Genomic DNA, 24,900 nt, shown 5'->3' on the forward strand with positions numbered 1-24,900 from the left:
ATTTCTTTTTCTTTTCTTTCTGTCTTATTTCCTTCTACAGAAAGTATGCAAGTATACTGATATTCTTATTTTATAGATAAGGAAACAGAGCCAGAAAAGTTATGTAACTTGCCCAAGGTCACACATAACTAACTGGTGGAGCCAAGAATTGAATTCAGACAGTCTGGTTTTAGAATTTATGTTCATTGCTACTATGCTTTATGATAGTTATTGCAGTTTTTATGTCTTACGTTTCATAACTTTCTGTAGAAAGTTTCTTCAGTTTATTAAAGTATTGATTTTTTTAAAGTTCTGCCATAATTATTTCAAAATAATATTAATATTCAACAGCCATCTAGAGGATAAGCAGACAGCCTGGCAGAAATAAAACTGGTGAATTTGGAGGTGGACTGTAGCAGCACTACAACACCTACATAAGCATTAGTTCTTTTTTGTTTTTTGGGCTTTCTATTTTGTAACAAATGCAGGTGTCGTTGGTGATTGACATACTCAGCCAAGGAAGAAAAATCTAGATTTTTGGAATCATAGTCAATTCCAAGGAAAGGCATTTTTCCCTCTTTTTTTAGTTGAGGTATACCTGACATACAACATTATTATTAGCTTCAGGTGTACAACATGTACAACAATGATTCAATATTTGTATATATTGTTAAATAATCACTACAATAAGTCTAGTCAACATCTGTCACCATAGTTTTTTTTTCTTGTGATGAGCACTTTTAAGGTATACCCTCTTCGCAACTTTCAAATATACAACACAGCATTATTACCTATAGTCGCCATGCTGTATGTTACATGTTCATGACTTACTTATTTTATAACTAGAAATTTGTACCTTTTGACCCCCTTCACCTATTTGTCTCACCCTCCAACTACCAACATGTTAAATTTTATCTTGAGATTTTTTTTGTCCTTTCTCTTAGGAGCACTTACTTGTCTAACTTTAAAGCTAACCGGTTTTCTATTCTTTTTAAGACCCCTATTGTATTACAATTATTATCAATGCTACTACTAAATGAGTGTACTGTCTAATTAACATAACATATTCTCTGTTACGGGGTACATCCAATTTCCTTAAACCCTTGATTTATAGAAGCTGCTTTATATGGGGTTATTTTTGTTCTTTAAAATGAAAAACTAATCCTGGGTGGCAAGAAGAATCATTTATTTTGTAGAATTTTGAGGATTATCATCCAGTGGCAATAATAATGTATCCTCATTACTTATTGTGTTTGAACTCATAGAATAGATCTTAACACTGCTGCTTTTGAAATTTATGTCAATTTCCTCTATATTAGGTGCTTTATTGTGATTTCAGAACACCAAATATACATGTAAGGTTTTCCTCATCTCTATAGTTATTTGTGAAAATGGTCTTTCTTTAATAAAGGTAGTGGTGTACAGAGTGTCTATCAGGCTTTTCATATTGATTTATAAGCATTATTCCATTAATCCTCCAGGCTGATGAATAGAGTAGGTGAAATGAACTAGCTCCTTGGGGCAAGTGAGACAGAATCATGTTAAAGGTAGCTGCTTCAGGTTTTGTCAGTGGGTGGCAAGAACCAGTAGAGAGATTTAAGTGCCTTAAAATATTCCTGAAATGACAGTATTAGAGTACTTGGAAAATAAAATTTGAAGGTAAGGTGAAGTAATAATAGAGTAATGCTCTTATGACTTGTACCATCCTCTGTCCATTGAATTATTATCTACATGGAGCCTCTCCTACTCTACCCATTTCAGTGACGATCAAGGCATGGCTGTCATATAAACAATTATGCAAAACTTTGGAACAAAGCTCATGGGTCATACCCATTTTTTACTTGATACATTTAAAAATGTACTTTGACATTGGTTATTTTCTGCTTTTATCACTAAGGATCAAACTCAATTATTTAAACTCACATTTTAGAATTTGGAAGCAAGAGTGGGCATACAGAATATGTGCTAGGGTGTGATGCCCAAAATAACAAATTTGATGCTAATTGTTTTTTATCTGAGTTATATATAATAATGCTAACCTGCTTATGGTTAATAAGTATCACTGTATGACTTATTAGAGAATAAATTTAGGTAAAATCAGTGTTACTAAGAAATAGAGAATATCTGTGACAGAAGATAAACACAACTTGTACTTATTTCTTACTGGTTGAGATCAGTCTTTTACCATGATATTTATTATTTCAAGGTATGTTAATTCAAGATATGTTGTCATATTCTTACTTACTTCCTGACTATTTTGCTAAAGCAAGTGGAATATTAATTTGGGGTCAGAGTTACGGAATAGTATTTGAATACTCTATCAGACTCTATATCTTTTCTGCAATAATTTATGGAGATTTCTCTTAGAGTAAGTTAACATTTCTAAAAACAGGGGCTGGCTTTTTAAAAAAGTTATTAAAACCTAACATTCAATCATGAAACTTTATCAAGTCTGTATTACAAGTTATAATTAATCAAAATTTTTTTATTGCCAGCTAGAAGTTGTTGCTTAAGTTTCAGTAGCAAGTGTTTTCTTTTATTAAAGGATTTTCATATTTGTTTCTCTGGAATATTTATTTATTTTTAAATGTCCATCTAATAGCAGTTCTACATCCCTCAGCTTCCCCCTTTCACATAAAGTGAATTCCTGTGTGGTTAATAATTATTAAGAGTACAGGAGTATAAGGAAGGCCACAGTTGCTTAAAGTTGGAGCTATTCCTGGCTAGCAGAGCTGTACTAACTGAATACGTCCTCCTTCCAGATCTCCAACTGTGGCTTCGCAGTTTTTAACCATGCCTTTCTATTCCACCCTTCCTCAATATTTTTTATCTTTCCACTCCCACGCCCTTTCTCATTGGCATCTTATCTATTCCCACAACTCCGACTGCCATCTGTTGATATCTTCCTAATCTGTATCTTCAATATAGACTTCTATTCTGATTTTCAGACTTGTAAATTTAATGCTCACAAGCACCTCAAATTCAATGTTCTGTTCCCAACCTACCACTTACTACTGCAACTCCCTCTTCTGATTCTACCTTTCTTGTTCTTTTGCAAGTAAGTACCATTTACCCACACGGCCTCCCAATACCCATTCTAATATCCATTATAAGACCACTTAATTTCTCTCACTAACAATGTTTAATTAGTCACTGGTTTGATTGCTTATATATCCTAAAAATATGTGTTTCTACATTTCACATCTTCGGGTCAGACTCATTATTTCTTGCATGGACTAATATGGACTTTCTCAACCTCGACACTATTGACATTTTGGCCTGAATAATTCTCTGCTGTGGCAGGCTGTCCATGCACTGTAGTATGTTTGGAAGCATCTCTGGCCTCTACCCAACAGATGCTAGCAGCATCCCCCATGGCCAGTTGTGTAAACGAAAAATGTGTCTAGATATTGATAATTGTCCCCCCGTGGGGCAAAATCACCCCCCACTGAGAATGACTGGACTAATACAACTGCATACTAACTTGTTACCATGTTGTTGGCTTTCTGCAATCCATCTTCCACCGAAGTGAATTATCCAAAATTAACTTATGACCCAGATTCCCCTGTTTAAAACCCTTTAGTGACTTCACATTGCCTAAAGAAAAGTAAAAACGTTTCAAGCCATTTATTGCCTCACTAATCCATTTCCTTTTGGCCTGTATTTCTGAAAGAGACAAGAGTTAACCCCCAAATCTTTGTATTTAATATTTTCATGATGTAGACAGGTACATTCTAACATTCTCTTTGCTAATATTTAATCACAACTTTTAGGTAGCTTTAAGTAAATTTGGAAAGATATTTATCCCAACTCTTCCTGTCCTTGATTTCTTGTATTATATTTCTATACAGTTGGACCAAACAGAAAACCTTGGTACAGTAAGAAGGCAGCACATTCATTTAAATTGTTGTTAATGAAGAAGCTAACCCAGAAAAAGGAAATCAAAACATAGGCTGCAAGCTGTTAATTGTAATTCCTATTCTTCCCAAATAAATTGAAAAAAACCAGAGAAACAAAAACAACTGCGCTATAAAAAGAACAGCATATATTTCAATGCACAATTCAGAAGCACCCGCATTAGTCAGAAATACCATGGCAATAACCTGACCTATTGTTAGAAATCTAGCAAGTACATTTTTCATTGTTCCCCAGTGGGACTTTATGCCAACCAGTATTGATTGTGAGAGTTCCAAACTTCTATTAGACTTTTCTCGTCTCTTAGATGATAATTATTTTAGCTCAACAATAAGACAATTTGGAATGTGAAAATAAATTGATGTAGGCTGGGTTCAATGGCGCAATACTTGGGCAAACCTTCTGTGAGTTATGTTCTTTCTCATTTGATGTCAGAGCATAAAATCTCAATACAGGTGTTTATGTAAGACTTTACATTATTGTACATGTTATTACATATGATTTCTGCTTGCTTTTGGAAATCACGGTTTTATTTTTTTTAGAAGTATCATATGTTCAGTGTACCATTAGGACTTAATATGACTCAATACAATTGAATAATATCAAGAGTTCATATGAATGTAGTAGACATACTGTGAAGTGAAGCGGGATTCAAAGTAGATGGAAAAGAAGGAGCAAACACTGGCAAAGGTTCTATGGGGAGGAATGAAACTGGGATGTAACTTGGTCTTGATAGTAGGTAGAGTTTTATTTCTTTGAGATAGAGACTAGCATAGACTTTTAACTCGTTTCCTCTAATGCAGCATCTGTAAAAAGCTATGTCAAACTATCAGTTCCTCAGTACCTGGAAACTTCACTAAAACTTTGATAAATATAGTGTAGTAGTTTAAAAGTGGACCCTGGAGTCAGACTGTTTAGACTCCAGTTCCAGCTGTAGAACTTGCTAGAATATGGTGTTGGGTAACTCAGTGCCTGAGCTTTCTCATCTAAAAAATGGGCTGGATAATAACGCCACTTATCCCATGAAGCTGTGATATTAAATTTATAACCCATGTAAAGTACTTAGAAAAATGCCTGCCATCGAGTAGCCAGCCAATGAATGTTGCCTATTATAATCCAGCACATAATAAATCTCATAAATCTAAAAGACAAGGACAAAACAGGTAGCATCTTAATAGTCAGTCTCACGTGGTTGAGGCAAACACTACCTAATACAAGCTGCAATGACTTTCTTCAAAGAAATGTTGTCTTCCCATCTGTCTTATCTTTTTTTAGACCTCTGTTTCATCTTCATGTGAAAAGTTCTAGTACTCAGTTCCTTCCCAGTTTACCTTATGGTTATGGTGTCTTTAATACTTGGCCTAGTTTAGAGCTTGAAATAAGAGGAAATAAAAGCAGTTACATCTTTTAATTCTGAAGGTCTTCTGTGATGGCTTTCATATATGACTAACATGTAACATGTCCTCATTTTTCCAGAAAAGTTTGGCCAAAGGAAGGTGGATTTGTCTGCTATGTTTACTTACTTTCAGCACATAATTTCTCCTTTTGCTAGTTCTATTTTGCTTTGTTCTAAATCATCTCTTTCTCCCTTGTTTCCTATCACAAAATAACACGTTATTCTTTTTCACTAATTTGACATTTTGCCATGCTTATTACGTACATATTATTCATAGAATTTGGAAGCTCTTGCTTGATGTCCTAAAGACTTCAGGAGAAAGGTACTATGGAAAATATTACTGTTGTTATTATTAACAATAGCAATAGTAGCAGACTACAGTTGTGAAAGAATTGGGAGAAAATGAATCCAAGTGTTTTTGCAGATATTTTAGGGTTCACACAGCAAAAGCTTAGAAATATGTCTCCTCCTGTATTTAGGGCCAAACCAAACCTGTCTCTCAATTTATGTTAATTGTGTCTGAAAATCCAGTCCCCAAGGCCTTGGTCTTTTCATTCTCTCATTTAGAATTCATTCTCTTGCACTGGATAGTAATTACTGGCCAATGTCCTGACCACCCAGCTGCGTTCCAGTGATGGTACCTAGCTTTTGCATTCCCATCTTCTGCTGAGGTGAGCACTCTTTCCTGCTGCTTAGTGATCGTTAAATCATCTGCAAAGATGCAAATGTTCTGCTCCTTAGTGCAGAAGGAGCTAGCAGTGTAAGTCTTCTTTTTTTTGCAGGATGCAAGTAAACCACATATGAATAGGAAATGAATTAAACTTCTCTGGATCCTTATTTCTCTAGATTGAATTTTAAGGTCCAGATCATATGGCCAGGGAAGGCATCTCTTGCTGCTTTCCACAAATTCTTCTACATAATGCTCTGAACAAGTGCTAAATGGCTAAGGGCAGAGATTTCATCTTCCTTAAATAAAATGAATGAGGGATTGAAAAGCCAAATATAAGTCACTTCAAGAATCACTTATTGTAGAGTCTGAAGTTCTGTCTTTGAATTGACAACTTCCCTTCACTCTACCATCTGTAACTTATACACAAGCATTGGGTAGAATCATTAATTCAGCATGACCTACTGGCATCATTCAGCATGACCTACTGGCAACAGGCATAGTTGTAAGGTTGTGCTAAAAGTGTGCCTTTAAAGGCCTCACTTCTTTATTTAATTTATAATTCTTTTTCATCTTTGAAACTTCTTCAAAGAAAAACTTAATTCTCAGCTAGCCATAAGTTTGGGAATTTAAATGAATGGTTAAGCTCATACAGAGCAAACTATAAGTGTCTACAAATAAAACGTAGGTATCCACATTTTGAGATTGGTCAGTGAAGCCACTTCTCGTGAAATAACATTTTTGCACACAGTAGATATTGTCATTTTTGACATATTTATTGATGAGAAATTTTGAGTAGGAAGAACTTTCAATTCTACTCTTCAAAGAAAATCACCAAGGGACGAAGCTACTTCTTAGAGCTAAAGCTGTCTCTGTCTTATGACTCTGGAACCTTGAATTTAATATATTAATATTAATTATGGATATCAAAGATGATAGTAAAAGAGTGAGACAGTGAAATATCCATTTATCTAAAGAGTAAAAGTTACATGAAGTGATAATTATTTACTGTTATTTTCCAAGAAATTGTTCAGCTATTTCAACCTATGTAAATCAGAGTTTTGATGGGAAAATAATATTTTTTTAGCATCTACCTAAGGTGGGATGAGGTTCCTGGCTCTTTAGAGCTGCACTGTCCAGTATGGTACAAGTTGTCATTTATGGCTATTGAGCACTTGAAATGTAGCTGGTCCACATTGAGATGTGCTGATAGTATAAAATAGATACTGGATTTCAAAGATTTAGTAAAAAAAAAAAAAAAGTAAAATATATCATTAATAATTTTTATATTTTAAATGTTAAAATAATACTTTGGATATAATGGATTAAATAAAATGCATTATCAAAATTAATTTCATCTGTTCCTCTTTACATTTTTAGGGAAAACTGAACAGTTTAAAAACAAAAATTTCAAACTACATCTCTCACATTCCACTTCTACTGGATTGTGCTGCTTCAGAGAATTAAGCATCATTAGCAGAGGGGGTGCCAGGAGTATGGAATGAAGAGGACAATATGTGGTCTCTTCCCAAATCTGTCCCCTTTTTCTGGTATCTGAGCAGTTAGGAGAGAGAAATATGGATAGGAGCAAGAAAGTCAAGTTTTCACAAGGAACACTGAGGACATAGTCATCCCTGCTTGGGAACCACCATAAAGGCAAAATAGGAGTGAGGAGGGTTTTCTCATTTCCCTTTAGAGCACCTGAGATGGCTTCTTTTGGGTGCAGCAGCTGGGGGAGCCCACTGGATGTGGTAATCTATCCAGACACCTAGAGGAAGATGGCCAATGCTAGTCAGACACAACAAAGTCCAGTGTACAAGTGTCAGAGAAGCAGCAGCACCTGGGGGAAGCTTTCTGTATATACCCAAGAGCCTACTGAAGAACATCAGGCTTTGTGGAGGACTGCATGAGTGATTTGGGAGGATGTTATCAAGAGCCAGATTCTTATTACTATTGCATCTCTCCGTTTGTACCTGTCAGCTAGTGAAGACTGGGAAAAACAGCATTCCTCAGATTTATTCTTAGTGCCAAAAGTTAGGAGAAATGTTCAGCTTTGAATTTTAATCACCACCTATTTATAACTTTTTTAAACAATTTTGTTCAATTATTATTGTTTTTCAGAGCCACTAGCTTCTATTTTAAAATTAACCTTTAATTTTAGAATACATGTCAAATTTTTTTAATGATTGAAGGTTTATTTGTGTATAAGTGTTTGGGAAAACCCGTTTCTCTCCATGGATTCAGTCTGCTTCATTTCGTTTCCCAGTGCTGGGGCTGGTTTGCAGACTTGTATTTTTCTTTGTGTAAGAACCAATTTTTATAATAAATTCCCACTCTAGAATACTCCTGGTGGTTCTGTTTCTGTAACTAAACACTGACTGTTGCAAGTAGTTCAATTAAAGCCACTCCATTGCAGCTCCTCCAAATGCTGCCTTTCTGAATGGGAGGGAGACAGTAGCTGGAGGTGTTGACTGTCTCTGTGGGTACAATGGGGAAGAGTCAGAAAATGGGGATATGGCCATATTTTTGCTAGTCCTCTAAATCTAGAGCTAGGTGATCGATTTTGTTTCTGCAAGAGCACTTACAACCTTCAGCTGTGGCTAAGAATTTGGAAGCCACCAAAGGAGACGATGTTCTCAAGAACAGAAGTAAAGTTTCCACTGAACTTACAAAAAATAAGCCAACAGAATAAATTTACTGAAAAATACAGGTTGTCTACTGTGTTTTGCTTGTTTTCGTGTTGTTTATTTAATCACGTTTATTTGAAAATTGACTCCTATATGACAATCCATTCTGTCGAGTTTATTGTTAAAAGAGCAGGAATGATTAATGACTCCAGTGAAATTATGGATTCCTATTGTTACTAGGCTAATACAGTAAGTCCCAACTAAATCTTATAATGTATGATATATATATATATGGCATTCTTTGGGATATAGATGATTGTGTAAATGCTTATGCTATGAAGTTTGTCTTCTGGACTAAATCAACATCAGCTCACAAAATAAATAAAAAGGTAAATACTTTGAATTTAGTTACGGCCTTTCTCCAAAGGGAAAAAAAAAGAATAACTTTAAATATTGCTTCTCCATAAAACAACAAGAAATGTTGGCTAATTTGCATAAATTGAGTAGTAGTGACACAATCTGACTTAGGGCAAAATTACTACTCTTTTTAAATAAATATAATTATATTTCTCTGATTTATTATCATCTATTGACAAGGAATGACTATTCCACAATCTTCTAAACTTTTAAATAGGTACTTTGTAATAGATATATTTATGTTCTATGTATATTATTTATATATCATCAATGATAATAACAAATATGAAGTATAAATTCCTTACTGGGTACCTGATATTGGGCTAAGTTTGAACCCTAAGAGATGAGTAATATTATTACCCTGATTTGACAAATGAAGAAACTGAAATACAAAGAAGTTAAATAATTTATCCACAATGACATGGCTAATACAAGAAGGGGCCAGAATTTGAATGTAAACAGGTTAGCTCTTAACTTCTATCCTGTATTGGTAATATATGTAGAACTAGTTGAAGATTGGTGGCTCTGGTTGTTTTGGATGACCTGTTTCCTGTTCCCAGAAAAATTTGTTCATTTGGTAAGAGTTCTTTGGCAAATGACTCTTCCACTCTCTATACAGTCAAGGTGGGGCTGTCAATCCAGGTTATTTTCCGCCTTCTCTACAACTAAATGATGGTCAAATGCTCTTTTTTTCCGAAAATACAGTTCTTAAGCAGAATGACACAAGACAGAGGAGTGATTGGATCTGAGCTATGTCCATGGTAATTCCTTGTAGAAAACCCTCCATTACTTCTCAGGACACATACTCCGGAAGGTGTCCCTGGTTCCTCTTTCCTGAGGCCTAATTTTTCAGCTTCTCTTTTAATATTGTTTGCTCTTTCATGTTTTTATTTTATCCTTTTGTTTGTTTTTGCTGTATTTAGTTGTAGTTGCTTTCAGCTAATGAAGAATTCTAACAGAGACATGAATCCATAACTTCGGATACTCCAGAATAGTTATGTTCTAAACATTCTGCCCTGCTGTGTCCCTAAGCCCTTGAAATCTCGATATTCCTATTTTGACAGCTGGATATCCAACTGTATTTCCAGTTATCATGCTGTACTTAAAGAACCAGGGCAATCATTGTACTTGGTTAGACTGACCTCTTTTTGGTTGTTGTTTTGGAAAATGTGGTCACTTTGAGTAGATTGTCCTTGAATCATGAGTAGCCACATTAATTGTATTATATTAATTTATTGGGCTTCATGAGCTTTTGTTTTGGTAAGTTTCCTTTATTGATTCCAGCTCCAAATTCTATTCCTGTGACCTGTTGTGCCTTTCACATCTAAGGGCTCAAAAGCAATAGATTTTTTGGCATTGCTTAAAAAATTGAGATACAGTTCACATAACCTTTGCATAAAGTTTACCCTTTTAAAGTGTACAATTCAGTGTTTGTTTTAGTGTATGCATAAGGTTGTGCAACCATCATTATTATCTAATTCCAGAATATTTTCCTCACTCCAAAAAGAAACACTGCTCCCATTAGCAGTCACTTCTCAGGCTCCTCTCCCCCTAGCTTCTGGAAATCACTCTTTCACATTCAACTCATCTATACTGTTTAAATATCAAAAAGTATTCCTTTTATAAGATAACTTTTTTTTTATTCACTCAATCTATACTGTGTTTAGTATTCTCTATTTTTATCCACTGACTTTAAAATAAAAACAAAAGACAAAATGTATTTGTGTCCTCCTAGCTATCAAGAGAAAATAGCTATAAGACATTTAACCCATATGTTTTTCAGACATCCTTAATTCTCTATTTTTAGTATTAATTTATTTCTAAGTCTGAGAAATTGCAGTCTTATGCTTACATTTTATCCATATCTGGGCAAGTTAAAAAAGGAAATAGATTGAAAAGATATGCAAGGTCAGATTCCACAATCTTCCACAGAATCATTTGTCGTTTTCCATCCTCCAATCACACTTCCTTATCATAAAATAGATAAGAAAAACCTCATCTTTAATTAAGCAATTGGAAGGAATTTGAAATTCCTTTGAATATATGCTATTTCTCACGGCCTTCCTAATATCATATCTGAAAAAAAAAGAAGTTTTCTTACTATGTGCTTTGTACTTTGTACTAAAGAAGCAGTTAAGAACCACTACATAATGATGTCTATTTACCCAAGAACAGATATTAATAATTAATGTTCTCATCTGTCTTATTCTAGAAAAGATCTTAAGTAGCTATATTTTTCAGTTTGGTAATTTTGACCCAGTGTCCATTGTTCTTAGGCAGTATATCAACTCCTGCTTCTCAAAAGACCTCCAGAGGTCTTGGGAAGCAGAAATCCGACTGGTTAAGAACTCAGGCTCTGGAGTCAGCCTGCCTGGAGTCAAATCCCACCTTTATTCTTACTAGCCACGTGAACACAGGTAAGTCACTTAACCTCTTTGTGTCTGTTTCCTTATGTATAAAATGGGAGTAACACAACCTACCTCAAACATTTTTTTTTTATCAGTGGATAATAAAAGTAAAGTCCTTAAAAGAGTGAGTGATACATTCCTATGAATCATTTAAAGCTAGCAATTCATATGAACTGGAGCTATCCTTCAGCTCACCAACCCAATGATTGAGACAGCAACAGTTTAATTAAAATACATCCAAGAAGACTCCCTATGAAAGATTATTTCATTGAAATTATAATCATAACACCTCTAAATTGTTGAACTATTCAGTGCCGACATGTTGATATGTCCTTTACTTGTTTGTTTTTCTGTTCAATATCTCAGCAACCTGTGAGTTAAGTAGTCTTTTCATTTTATACAGGAATAAATCACATTGCAGACTGGCTAAGTAACCTGCTCATGACTTGCACATTCTTTATATTGTCTTTCCAAAAACTTGTCTGTTAAAGTGATACCCAGTGACTTCGTGAGAACTCCAAGAGTTCAAATAAATAAATTTTCTGGAGCTTCTTCAATGTTACTTTTAAGGTAATCTGTTATTAATAATTGGCCTTGTCATATCTTCTTTTCGGGGACGTTTAATTGAGAAAGCATGGAAGAAACACAAGTAGCAGACATACAAAGAACAGAGAAAAATCATGGGCAGATTTCACTTGAGTAAGCAGAGCTGATATTTTCAGGAATTTGTCATGGGGCCAGTGATAAGGTTAAGATCTGAATGAAAGGTCTCTCCTTCAAAATGTTAACTCTATGTCCATTGCCACAGATGGAGAAGAAAGGCTCCATGAAGGAGAACCAAAACATGTCCTGGGAGTTGCTTCTGCAAACATGAAGGTAGTCTTTGAAGCTCCCATGGGGGAACCTCCTCTATTCAGCTTACTTAGGACCATCTGTGGAATCTGACAGCCAGGGGAACAGACAATCTCCTGCAGTCCATTTATGTGTGCCAGGGAAATAAACTTCCCAGGATAAGCGTCACATATCATCCTAAAGTGGCTATTTTAATAAATATAAACAATCAAGAACACTATTTTTATATATAAAATATATTAAAGTTTTTAAGGTGCACTTTATATTGAACCATATTAGGGAGTCCCAGCAGGAAACAGAAGTCACATTCTAAAGTAATTAAACAATTAACCAAGTGTCTATTTGTCAAGATGTAAACAGAACAACAAAGGATACTGAAGCACACATGAACTAGCAACAGTGGGAAACCATTACCAAATTCAGAGGAATGATTATTTCTCACTCATCTGTAAGTCTCTAGTATCTAGCACAGTAACTGTCACATAACTGTCATCATGATCATCATCATTATAGCTATGTTTCATGAAGGCTTCTCATGTGCTGGACACTAAAGTCTATACACTATTTCATATGTTCTCAGCCATCCTGTGATTTGGAAACTATTGACTATATATTGCATAATGAATAGTGAAATTCAGAAGTCAAAAAATGGGTAGATCGGGCTTCCCTGGTGGCGCAGTGGTTGGGAGTCCGCCTGCCGATGCAGGGGACACGGGTTCGTGCCCCGGTACGGGAGGATCCCACATACCGCGGAGCGGCTGGGCCCGTGAGCCATGGCCGCTGAGCCTGCGCTCCGCAACGGGAGAGGCCACAACAGTGAGAGGCCCGCGTACCGCAAAAAAAAAAAAAAAAAAAAAAAAAAAAAAAATGGGTAGACGATCATACAGGTGACAGGTGTGAAGCAGAATTAAAATCATGCCTGACTCAAAATACAGTGCTATCCAAGTTATAGTAAGTGAAGGTCCATGTTAGACATCAAATAAAAGATTTCTACTACATTTACTATTAAATTTCTACTACTTCAAAAACCAGTCAACCAGTAGTTTTCCATCTAAACTCCAAGGAATAGTCAATGATATAAAACTATGTAATTTATCACTCTTTTGCCAGAAATCTTTTCATGTTTTGTCTCCCAAACAGATCACGAAGTCCTCAAAGGAAGATTCCTTGTGTTAATACAGCTTCATATCTCTCAGAGACTCTGGTGCCTTGCAAATGCCAGTTCTTGTTTATTTATATATGTTTTTTTTCTATGCTTATTTCCGTAGTTCTCCGCCTGGCTACAAGCCTGGCTCTCACAGGGTTTTTATAATAATTAGGTTCTAGAGCAACAGTTTCTGCATCCTGAAGGTATAATGCCACTTATGCTTAGCTTTCAAATCAAAATTAGTTTTGTTTTCCCACTGCCTCTACTTCTTTTGAAAAATTTGAAGATGTCCAACGTGGGCTTTGCAAAACTACAATCGGAAATTATTTTTATAAAGGGCAAATACTGGACCTGTCTGACTCATAACTCTTTTATAATGGCTGTCATAATCATGGATTCCTAGGAAATATTTCTGACCTTGGTAGCTAAAAGTGAGAGAAGGTATCCTTACTGCCTTGTTGACCAGTCTGACTGACCTTGAAATCAATGAGGTGGAGTCGTTCGGGACAGTCTTGCAAACTGCTTAGCAAAGCATTGAAGCTTTTCTGTGACTTGGACCCAATTTAATGCAAACTTGAATTCTGAATTTTCCAGCCTCTTCTATCACTCTCTCCACCCATGCATCATAGACTCCAGCTGCCGAAAATGTTTAAGGAATATGCTGTGCCCTTATGAGTCTCCCCATTTTAGATTGCTGATTGCCTCTTCCTGGAATGCTTCACTTCGTATGGACTCAAATAAACAAGGATGCAGCTACATTTTGCAGTAGAGCCCACTGGCAACCCCATTTTTCTAGCTCTAGCTATCTGACATTGAGCTTGGCACATAACCACTCTGAGAATTAGTTTCTACATCTGTGACATGAGAAAAATACCATCCACCTCAACACAGCTGTTGTGAACATGAAAATGAGATTATGAAAGTAAAATGATCAGAATTCCTGATAACACAGTAAATGCTCAACAAGTAGTAGCTACAATAATTTTTATCCACATCAAATATTTTCTATCTATGAAGCCTTATTCTTCCCCAGCTGAGATTACTTTCTTCTTTGCTCCCTTAGCACATTTCAGTCACCACCATGATGGCACTCTCTTCACTAATAATTTACGTGCCTGTATTCCATAATCAGAACATAGGTCTTTAGTTTCTTTATAGCTTTAGCATAGCTGCTTCCTGTGTGCTTATTAGGTACTGGAATGAAATGAATGAATGAATGAATGATGAATGGATGCTAAGATACAAAATACTCCTATATAAAGATGTTGATTATTCTAAAGTAACCAAGTTACTTCATAGTGAGTAATTTGGGTAATGAGAGACTCTATCTTAGTATATACTTGATAAGACCTAGTCAACAGGAAGACTTGGCAATATGATCTTTATGACTCGTTTAATCAATCTTTTTTTCCTGAAATTAAGAAGTGGAGAGCCCTTATCATTGTATTTTAATAATCATGAGAAAACAAATCAGTCCCTGGGATCAATACTCAATACCATTAAAGTGGTGTACATTTTGCAATTCTTTTATTATTTAATTATTATTATTATTTTTTTTGGCTGAGTTGGGTCTTCATTGCTGCATGCGGGTTTTCTCTAGTTGTAGCGAGCGGGGGGGGGGGGCTACTCTTCGTTGCAGTGTGCAGGCTTATCATTGCGGTGGCTTCTCCTGTAGCAGAGCACGGGCTCTAGGCGCATGGGCTTCAGTAGTTGCGGCACATGGGCCCTACAGCACACAGGCATCAGTAGTTGTGGAACATGGGCTCAGTAGTTGCGGCTCGCGGGCTCTAGAAAGCAGGCTCAGTAGTTGTGGCACACGGGCTTAGTTGCTCCGCGGCATGTGGGATCTTCTCGGGCCAGGGATCGAACCCGTGTCCCTGCGTTGGCAGGTGGATTCTTAAGCACTGCACCACCAGGGAAGTCCCTGCAATTCTTAATTAATTGGTGGCAAACACGTTGCAGTCTCTATGGCTAGCTTCATCTGCATACAGCAGCATAATGGCTTTTTCCCTTACAGTAAAGATTTTTTATGAGTCATAAGTCTTCTCCAGAGGGTGTGGTTCTCATTTGATAATCACACCCTTGGGAGATTAAAAACACTTATCTTTGGATCATGACTTGCAATGCCCCAGGGGTGTGATTATCTCAGGAAACTCGCACTCTCTGTCATGCCTAATTGCTTAATTATTATAGCTCGAGTTCATACCACCGTACAGGAGCTAAAGTTGTGTCAGCATTTCCACTCTAAATTCTTTTTCCAGGAGTCTATAACTCAGACATTAAAAAAAAAAAATCTATGTTCTGTAGAAGCACTGCACTAACGGTCTTATTCAGAGAACCATATTTCTTCAACAGATTATTTTTATCTCAAAAATTGGGTCCCTGTCCCCCTAGTGAGTTGACAAAAGAAATGTGCTAATTAAATGTCTTTATATCATATTATTTTTCTGGGCAGTTGGGAAAATAATTCACATTCTAATGACATAAATATGATTTCATCTATCTAAACAGCAAGAATGGCTCATGCAATTTCCAGTTTCCTTGGAAATATACTTACACTTTTTAGAACCATTCATAAAAGATTTTTCCCTTTGTAAGTAGAACAAGCTAACCCATAGTTGGAAAATGTCATATATAACTAAGTTCCAAGCCTCAGCTAAATATTTTCTTAGGTCATATACTGTTAACTTTCCAAAGAGAATTGAGTAAAGGGCAGATAGGTAAAAAATGGGAAACAAGGAGATGCAGGTAAAACACTGCATAGTTGCTTATAATAAGTCCTCTCAGTCTTATCAGTGTCTCAAGGGTGACAGATTTCTCAAAGCCTGGAAGAGGCTGACTCACATAGATCAAATTCATGAGACATCAAAGATTACAAGCTACCCTGCTAATACCTTAATGTACAAGATATATATTAATTAAATCTAGTGGCTGTAATTCACCTGAAGTAACACCTTTCCAATAACAGCATTCCTGAAATGCTAATAAAAAATTTCCCTGTAAGTGCAGAATTGGATAAAATAGGAGAGTGTTGAGTGGTGTTTCAGATAGGATGTGGTGAGGGCTAAACATTCTTGTTCCTTGCATTAGAGGACACACTTCCTCTGTTACTGACAGTTACTAAAACTCTGGATGCAGGATCTTTTCTTGAGGCAGTATTCTAGAATTTGACCTTCAGTTTTCTATGTTCTAGGCCAGTATGCCTCAAAGTACACATTTGGAAAACTTATGTCTTGAACTGTACCTCCCCCCCAAAATAGAATCTCTCCATTAAATGTCACAGAGTTGATGAACACCTGACCCTACAGGGGAAACTATCTTTGCCAGAGCATTATTTCTAATATAAGTCCTGTCTTAAACTAATTGTTCTTTAAAAAACAAAACAAAAAAAACCCCAGTAAATAATGTTCCGTGGAATTTAGAATGAAATATAAATGTCATATTTTCTTTAAAAAATCAAAACAACATCTCGAGATAATGAAAGTGTGTGCCCATTTCCACCTGCACAAAATAAGTGGTTCACCTTATTTGTAATCAGGATATCTCACACCGATAGAAAAGAGATCAGTAAATGCAAGTGCATTTCCTTAAAATTTTCTTAAAATTTTGAATGTTGAATAATGTCTTGCTTAGAATATAAGCAATGTGCTGCAAATATTTTGTTGTGTTTCTGATAATCAAGAATGTGGGCACTAAGTAATCAATCAGGAAAATAGAAGGAAAAATAGATAAAAATCAAAACAGAAACAGAAAACATTTATCTTTTTCATTATTTCACATACAAATTTTACTGTAACCCCCACGTGGAAAGTTTATAATCGTTTTACAGACACATGTGTTAGAATATCTATTATGTAGTTACCAGTAATGAGGTTACAACAGATGAAAATATCTGGTGTTTTGTGAATAGGGAGATCAAGATGGCTGATTAAAAGAAGAAAGAGTTAACAGTTGCTAAATAGAATGATATTCAATATAGGAGCAAAAATGCATATTCTATTCTGTTAATGTTTTACTTTACATGTTATTAAAATGAAAAAGAAAATACAGATACATAGATATTTGAAGATGATTTGGAGATAGACAAACGAGAAAAATGAGGTCCTGAGAGGGAAAATACATTGCAGTATATTACACAACTAGGTAGTCTGTGAGGCTATTAACAGACCCTTATCTTATACCACTCACAAAAATTAACTCAAAATGAATTAAAGACTTAAACATAAGACCTGAAACGATAAAACTCCTAGAAGAAAACACAGGAAAAATGCTCCTTGGCATTGGTCTTGGCAACAGTTTTTTGGATATGACACCAAAAGCAAATGCAACAAAAGCAAAAATCTACAAATAGGACTATACCAAACTAAGATGCTCCTGATCAGCAAAAGAAATAAGAAAAACATAAAAAGGCAACCTATGGAATAGAAGAAAATATTTGCAAACCATATATCTGATAAGGGGTTAATATCCAAAATATACGAAATCTCATATAACAATAGCAAAACAACAACAAAATATCTGATTAAAAAATGAGCAGAGGAACCTTTTTTTTTCCCCCAAAAAAGACATACGGTGGCCAACAGGTAAATAAAAGGTGCTAAACTTCACTAATCATCAGGGAAATGCAAATCAAAATCACCAGATATCACCTCACACCTGTTAGAATGGTTATCATCAAAAAGACAATATTACAAGTGTTGGTGAGGATGTGGAGAAAAAGAAACTCTTGAACACTCTTGGTGGGAATGTAAATCATTGTAGCCACTATGGAAAAAAGTATGGATGTTCCTAAAAATTAAAAATAGAAACTACCATATGACCCAGCAATCCTATTTCTGGGTATATATCCAATAGAAATGAAATCAGGATCTTGAAGAAATATCTGCACTCCATGTTCACTGCAGCATTATTCACAATAGCCAAGAGGTGGAAACAAACAAGTGTTCATCAATGAATGAAGGAATAAAGAAGATGTAAATATATCATGTCATAAATATATAAATATTATTCAGTCATGAAGAATGAAATGAAATCCTGCCATTTGCAACAATGTGGATGGACCTTGAGGTATTATGTTAAGTAGAAACAGAGTTGAATGGTGGGGTAGGAGAAATGGAGAGATATTGGTGGAAGTGTACAAACTTCTAGTTATAAGAAGCAGAAGCTCTGGGTATCTAATGTATAGCATAGTGATTATAGTTAATAATACTGTATTATATACTCGAAAGTTACTAAGACAGTAGATATTAAATGTTTTCACCACAAAAAGACACTGTAATTATGTAATATGAATGAGATGTTAGCCAATGGTATGGTAGTAATCATTCCGAAATATAAGTATCAAGTCAACAAGTTGTATACCTTAAAAATACACAATGTTTTATACATATATATATATATATATACATATTATATATATATCAATTATAGCCCAATAAAACTGGAAAAATAAATTTCCCCATGAATTTTATAATCAGCTTAGGACTTTCTAGAAGAAAAATGCCTGTTCGAATTTTTACTGAAACTTTATTGAATCTATAGATAAATGCAAATAGAGTTGACATCTTAATATTATTGAGTCTTCCGATTCACCATTGAAGATGCTCCCCAGTTTTCTTCTGTTTAGAGGTTTTAACTGCTAATTCATCTCCTTATTTGTTATGTCTGTTCTGATTTACTATTTCATCTTGAGTCAGTTTAGGTAATTTGTGTGTTCCTAGGAATTGTTCATTTCACCTATGTCATCAAATTTATTGGTGTATAATTATTCATAGCATTCTCTTATACACATTTTATTTTTCTAAAGTCTGTATTAATGTCATCACTTTAATTTCTGATTGTAGTAATTTGACCCTTCTGTTTTCACTTGGTTGGTCTATGTAATAGTTTATGAATTTTGTTGATTGTTTCAAAGAGCCAAACTTTGGTTTTGTTGATTCTCTCTACAGAGATAAAATTGAGAAATACTTAGCTAGACTGAGAAAAAAGAAGAGAGAGAAGGTGCAAATAAATAAAATCAGAAGAACAAATAAAATCAGAAAAGAGAGAAATAAAATCAGAACTGATGCTACAGAAACTATTTGTCTGTCTTTACGCCAGCATTGTTTTGATTACTGTAGTTTTATAATATATTTTGAAATCAGAAAATATTATGCCTCCAGCTTTGTTCTTTCTCAGGATTAATTTGGCCAACCATGGCCTTTTGTGGTTCCATAAAAATTGTAGAATTTTTTCCTATTTCTGTAAAAAAATGCAATTATGTTGTTGATGGGGATTGCATTAAATCTATAGGTCACTTTGAGTAGTATGGATATTGTAATAATATTAAGTCTTCTAATCCATGGATAGGGGATATCTTTCTATGTGTCTGTGTCTTCTTTCATTTCTTTTACAATGTTTTGCAGTTTTCAGTGTAGAAGTCTTTCAGCTAACTAGTTAAGTTTATTCATAAGTACTTTTTTCTTTTTGGTGCTATTGTAAATGGGATTGATGACCTATTTGTTCTTCAGATGGTTCATTGTTAGTGTATAGAAACACAACAGACTTTTACATGTTGATTTTGAATCCTGCACCTTGTTGCTATAATTTTTATTAGATTCCAGAGTTCCAAAAAAGTTGATCTTGTCAATTTGTGCCTTCTTAATAGTTGCTTCTGTGAGGAAATGCTTCTTGGAGAACTCTACTCCACCATTTCCGTGACATCATCCTTCCTAAACCATAAATTTTGGTGTCATACTTACATTTTTATCCAATTCAAAATATTTTAAAATTTTCCTTATATTTTTTGACCCATGGTTTATTTAGAATTGTGTTACTTACATTTCAAATACTTACTATTTTTCTAGATATTTTTCTATGACTGGTTCTTAGTTTAATACTGTTTTCAGTCAAAGAAAATATTCTATATGAGCCATGTTAAAAACATATATTGAGACTTGTTTTATGGCCCTGCATATGGTTTATCTCAATGACTGTTTCCTATGCACTTGTGTATTCTTCTGTTGTTGGGCATTGTGTTCAATAAATGCCAATTTGGTCAAGTAGGTTGAATGGATTTTTAGGCTTATTTACTTTCAGTTTTTCTGTTTGTTCCATTAATTATTAGATGAGTGTTGAATGCTCCAAGTACAATAGTGGATTTGTCTAATTCATTTTCATTATGTTTTTGCTTCATGTATTCTGAAGCTCTCTAATCAGATGCATACAACTTTAGAATTTCCATATTTTCTTTATAAATTGATTCTTTTATCATTATGAATTGTCCTTCTTTCTCTCTGGTAATTATATTCGTTATCTTTATAATGTCAACTACCACTATATATTAAATTCAGCTTTTTATGATTAGTGTTTGCTTGGTATGGCCTTTTCCATACTTTTACTTTAATATAATCTATATTATCATCTATATCCTTATATTTAAAAGTTATTTCTCACCAACATATTTGGATCTTTTAAATAGGATGTTAAATAGTTTATTTTTAATGTAATTATTGAAATGTTTGAGTTTAAGCCTACTGTCTTGGTAGTTGTTTTCTATCTTTCCCATCTGCTCCTTCTTTCCTTTTTAACTGCCTATCTTTGACTTAGTTGAGTAATTTCTAGGTTGCTATTTTATTTCTATCATTGACCATGGCACAGGCAGCAAGATACTCAAAGATAATTTTGACTCCTTCTAAGATTGTTTTTAAACTTGTTCAGGGAAGTTGTAGAGTAACCTTTATTTTATGATAAAATATCACTTTTCAATGTTTTAAATGGTTGGATACATTTTTTCCAATTTTCTACTTATTTATGGCAGGATTGTAAGGTTAGTCCCTTTCAGTCTATCAAGGTTTGTGCTAGTTTTCTAGGGCTGTTATAACAAAATACCACAAACCAAGTGGTTTAAATAACAGAAATTTATTGTCTCATAGTTCTGGAGGCTAGAAGACTGAACTCAAGGTATTGACTGGGCCATGCTGCCTTAGAAGGCACTAGAGAAGAATCTGTTCCAGGCCTCTCTCCTAGTCTCTGGTAGTTCCTTGTTTTGGGCAGCCTAACTCCAATCATCATATGGCATTCTCTCTCGGCACATCGCTGTATCCAAATTTTCTCTTTCTATAAGGGCATCAGTCATATTGGATTAGGGGCCCATCCTACTCAAGTATGACCTCATATTAACTAGTTACATCTGCAAAAACCCTATTGGCAAATAAGGTCACATTCTGGGTTACTGGGGTTTAGTACTACAACATATGAACATTGGGGGATGCAACCACAAGGATAGAAGCAGAATCCCCCACATGAGTTATTTATGACATCAATCAGAAGTTCTGTCATTCATAAGTTAAGAAACATTATATAGACTGCTACTGCATATAACATAACTTCGATTTTGGATTAGCCACTATATAAAAGTTACTGTCACACAGAAAATACTGGGGTGCAATTACTAGGTCTGACAAGGTACATCCTTAAACATGCAACTGTTTCTAATTATTGTTGGGTGGTTTTAAATTTTTGTTATAGGTTATTGTGATTTTGCGTTTTGCTTCATTTCCTTATTGTACTTTTATTATCATATATTCTATTATGATAAAGATGGTCAAGAAACTTATTTAATCTAAGTTTTACACAGGATTTACACAGTGTCCAGGATTAGCTAAATAAATTTGTGTTATTTTTTTTTCCATTTTTATACATAACTTTTTCTTGGTAAGTAGTTCCAAACTTTATATACTTAAAAAATATCAATTAAAATTTCTACTTGAAAAATAACTTAATTAGTATAAGTGTGAAGCTCTGTAGACTCTAAAACATTTTCTGCTTTTGAAAGAAACATCTTATCTCTCTAAGTTTTAAATTTTTTTCTTGATGTGAAGATTTTCTAGAAATAGAAATATATCATTGTATACTATTTGACTGCATTTATTTATAAAATGTCTTTATTGATTTTCTTATAATTTTTAATAGTATCTAGTTATGAGTACTATAAAGTGATCAGACTTATAATGACCTTTAATAATAAAGCACTATTACAGATGAGCATTCTTCTATTTTTTATTTTCATCTATCTGATTGAGTTGAGATGTTTAACAAAGATATGTTAAATTTTTTTCTTGTATGCTTTTATAATTTCATTCATTTTTATAGTATAATTTGAGTATACTCTGTTAGATTCATGGGTCCACCTTTTAAAATGATTATCTATTTTATCCTAACATGATTTTAGCCTTTATTCCTAAAAATTATTTCTTACTAAATTTTATTTTTGTCTTATATTAGCATTACTTCAATTGATTTCTGGTGTACTTTTTAATCTTCTCATTTAAAAATGTTTTGTGCCGTTTTCCTTTAGGTGTGTCTCTTGTAAGCAGTGTACAGTGACATCTTGTTTAGTTCTTCTTTAAGCCTATGGTGTCATGGTTTTTCATAATTGATGAGTTTAATATGTTTATATTAATTTTGATAAACAATATAATTATCCTTGCTTTATGTCATATTTGGAGTATTAAATATTATCCATTTTTCCCTTCCTTTTTCTTGCTTTCTATTGAATTAATTTTTTTTATGTTTCTTTTATTTTCAAATTCTGATTACTTGTTTACGTATGTGTTTTAAAGTATTTTTTATTAGTAACACATATTTTGTTTGTTCAGGATCTCAGTCTTCCTTTCTCCCCATACAAGGTTATTAGCATGCTTTCAATGTATAATGAACAATTCTACCTCTGCCTCCATGAATCTCCATGAAGGTTATTTTCATCTAGAGTTTTATTCCATCTTTCAAAAATAGTTAACATTTTTTAGAGTTAACATTTTTTTCAGTATTTAATCTGTTTCTGTGCTGATCAAGGTCATTTTCAACCCACTCCTTCTGAATTCATGTTTCTTTTTGTTAAGGTATATCCTTTAGTGTTTTTAAATAGGATCTATAAAAGCTAAATTATTAATCTTTGTATGTCTCAAAATATGTTTATTTTTCAAATTTGAATGTACTTTAGGTGACCAGAAATTTCTAGGTTGATTGTACCTTTTTCAGCATTTTAAAGATATAAAAGAAAATTTATTTTAAAAAAAGGATATAAAATAAGAGGGATATCTATGGTGGAACAGATAGAAAAAAATTGCAAAATGATAGATAAAATTGTAATGTTTCAGTAATTTCATAAAATGTAAATGGATTAAATACTTCAATTAAAAGACTAAATGTGTTAGACTGCATAAGTACACACATATACACACACACAATAATATACTGCTTACAAGAGAAACATAATATGTTCGTCTATTCAGAAATGGAGTTTTGTAAAATTGAGTATCTAATCTACAAACCTAGAAGTGGCAGTTCTAGCCAGTACAAGTCATGAAAGAGAAATAAAAGACAAAACAATTAGACAAAATAGGTAAAATCTGTATAGAAAAATAATCTAAAAGAATGTACAGGGCTTCCCTGGTGGCGCAGTGGTTGGGAGTCCGCCTGCCGATGCAGGGGACACGGGTTTGTGCCCCAGTCCTGGAAGATCCCACATGCGGTGGAGTGGCTGGGCCCGTGAGCCATGGCTGCTGAGCCTGCGCTCCACAACGGGAGAGGCCACAGTGGTGAGAGGCCCGCGTACCGCAAAGAAAAAAAAAAAAAAGAATGTACAAAATATTAGAATCAATAAGTGAATTAATAAAGGTCATAGGATATGAGTTAAAAATTAAGAAAAAATCAGTTCAAATTCCAATGAACTTCTAACAAATAGAGATTTATTTATTTTTTTTGGCTGCGCTGGGTCTTCATTGCTGCGTGTGAGCTTTCTGTAGTTGCTGCGAGTGGGGGTTACTCTTCATTGTGGTACACGGACTTCTCATTGCAGTGGCTTCTCTTTGTTGTGGAGCACGGGCACTAGGCTCACGGGCTTCAGTAGTTGTGGCACGTGGGCTCAGTAGTTGTGGCATGCGGACTCTAGAGCGCAGGCTCAGTAGTTGTGGCGCATGGGCTTAGTTGCTCTGAGGCATGTGGGATCTTCCCGGATCAGGGCTTGAACCCATGTCCCCTGCATTGGCAGGCGGATTCTTAACCACTGCACCACCAGGAAAGTCCCACAAATAAAGATTTAAAACATTATTATTATTATTTTTTTGCGGTACGTGGGCCTCTCACTGTTGTGGCCTCTCCTGTTGCGGAGCACAGGCTCCGGACGCTTAGGCTCAGCGGCCATGGTTCACGGGCCCAGCCGCTCCGCGGCATGTGGGATTCTCTCGGACCGGGGCACGAACCCCTGTCCCCTGCATCGGCAGGCGGACTCTCAACCACTGCGCCACCAGGGAAGCCCTAAAACATTATTTTTTATGATAGCAAACAAAAATTAGGAATTAATCTTTCAAAAGACCTTCAAAATCTCTACACAGAAAACTATAAAACATTACTGAGAGGAATTTAAGACCTAGATAAATGGAATGTTAATATACCATGTCCATAGATTTGAAAAATCAGTCTTGTATAATTTTTAATTTCCCTTAAATTGA

The 24,900-nt window shown here is 34.7% G+C and overlaps 1 long non-coding RNA gene across 1 annotated transcript in view; it reads right to left on the reverse strand.

Moving 5' to 3' along the window:
- The window catches only part of LOC141278888 (uncharacterized), a 139,506-nt gene that overhangs the window by 16,033 nt on the left and 98,573 nt on the right, over positions 1–24,900 (reverse strand). The gene's annotated exons all lie outside the window — the stretch shown is intronic.

This window comes from Tursiops truncatus, chromosome 6 (assembly GCF_011762595.2).
Source record: "Tursiops truncatus isolate mTurTru1 chromosome 6, mTurTru1.mat.Y, whole genome shotgun sequence".
Classification (NCBI taxonomy): Eukaryota; Metazoa; Chordata; class Mammalia; order Artiodactyla; family Delphinidae; genus Tursiops; species Tursiops truncatus.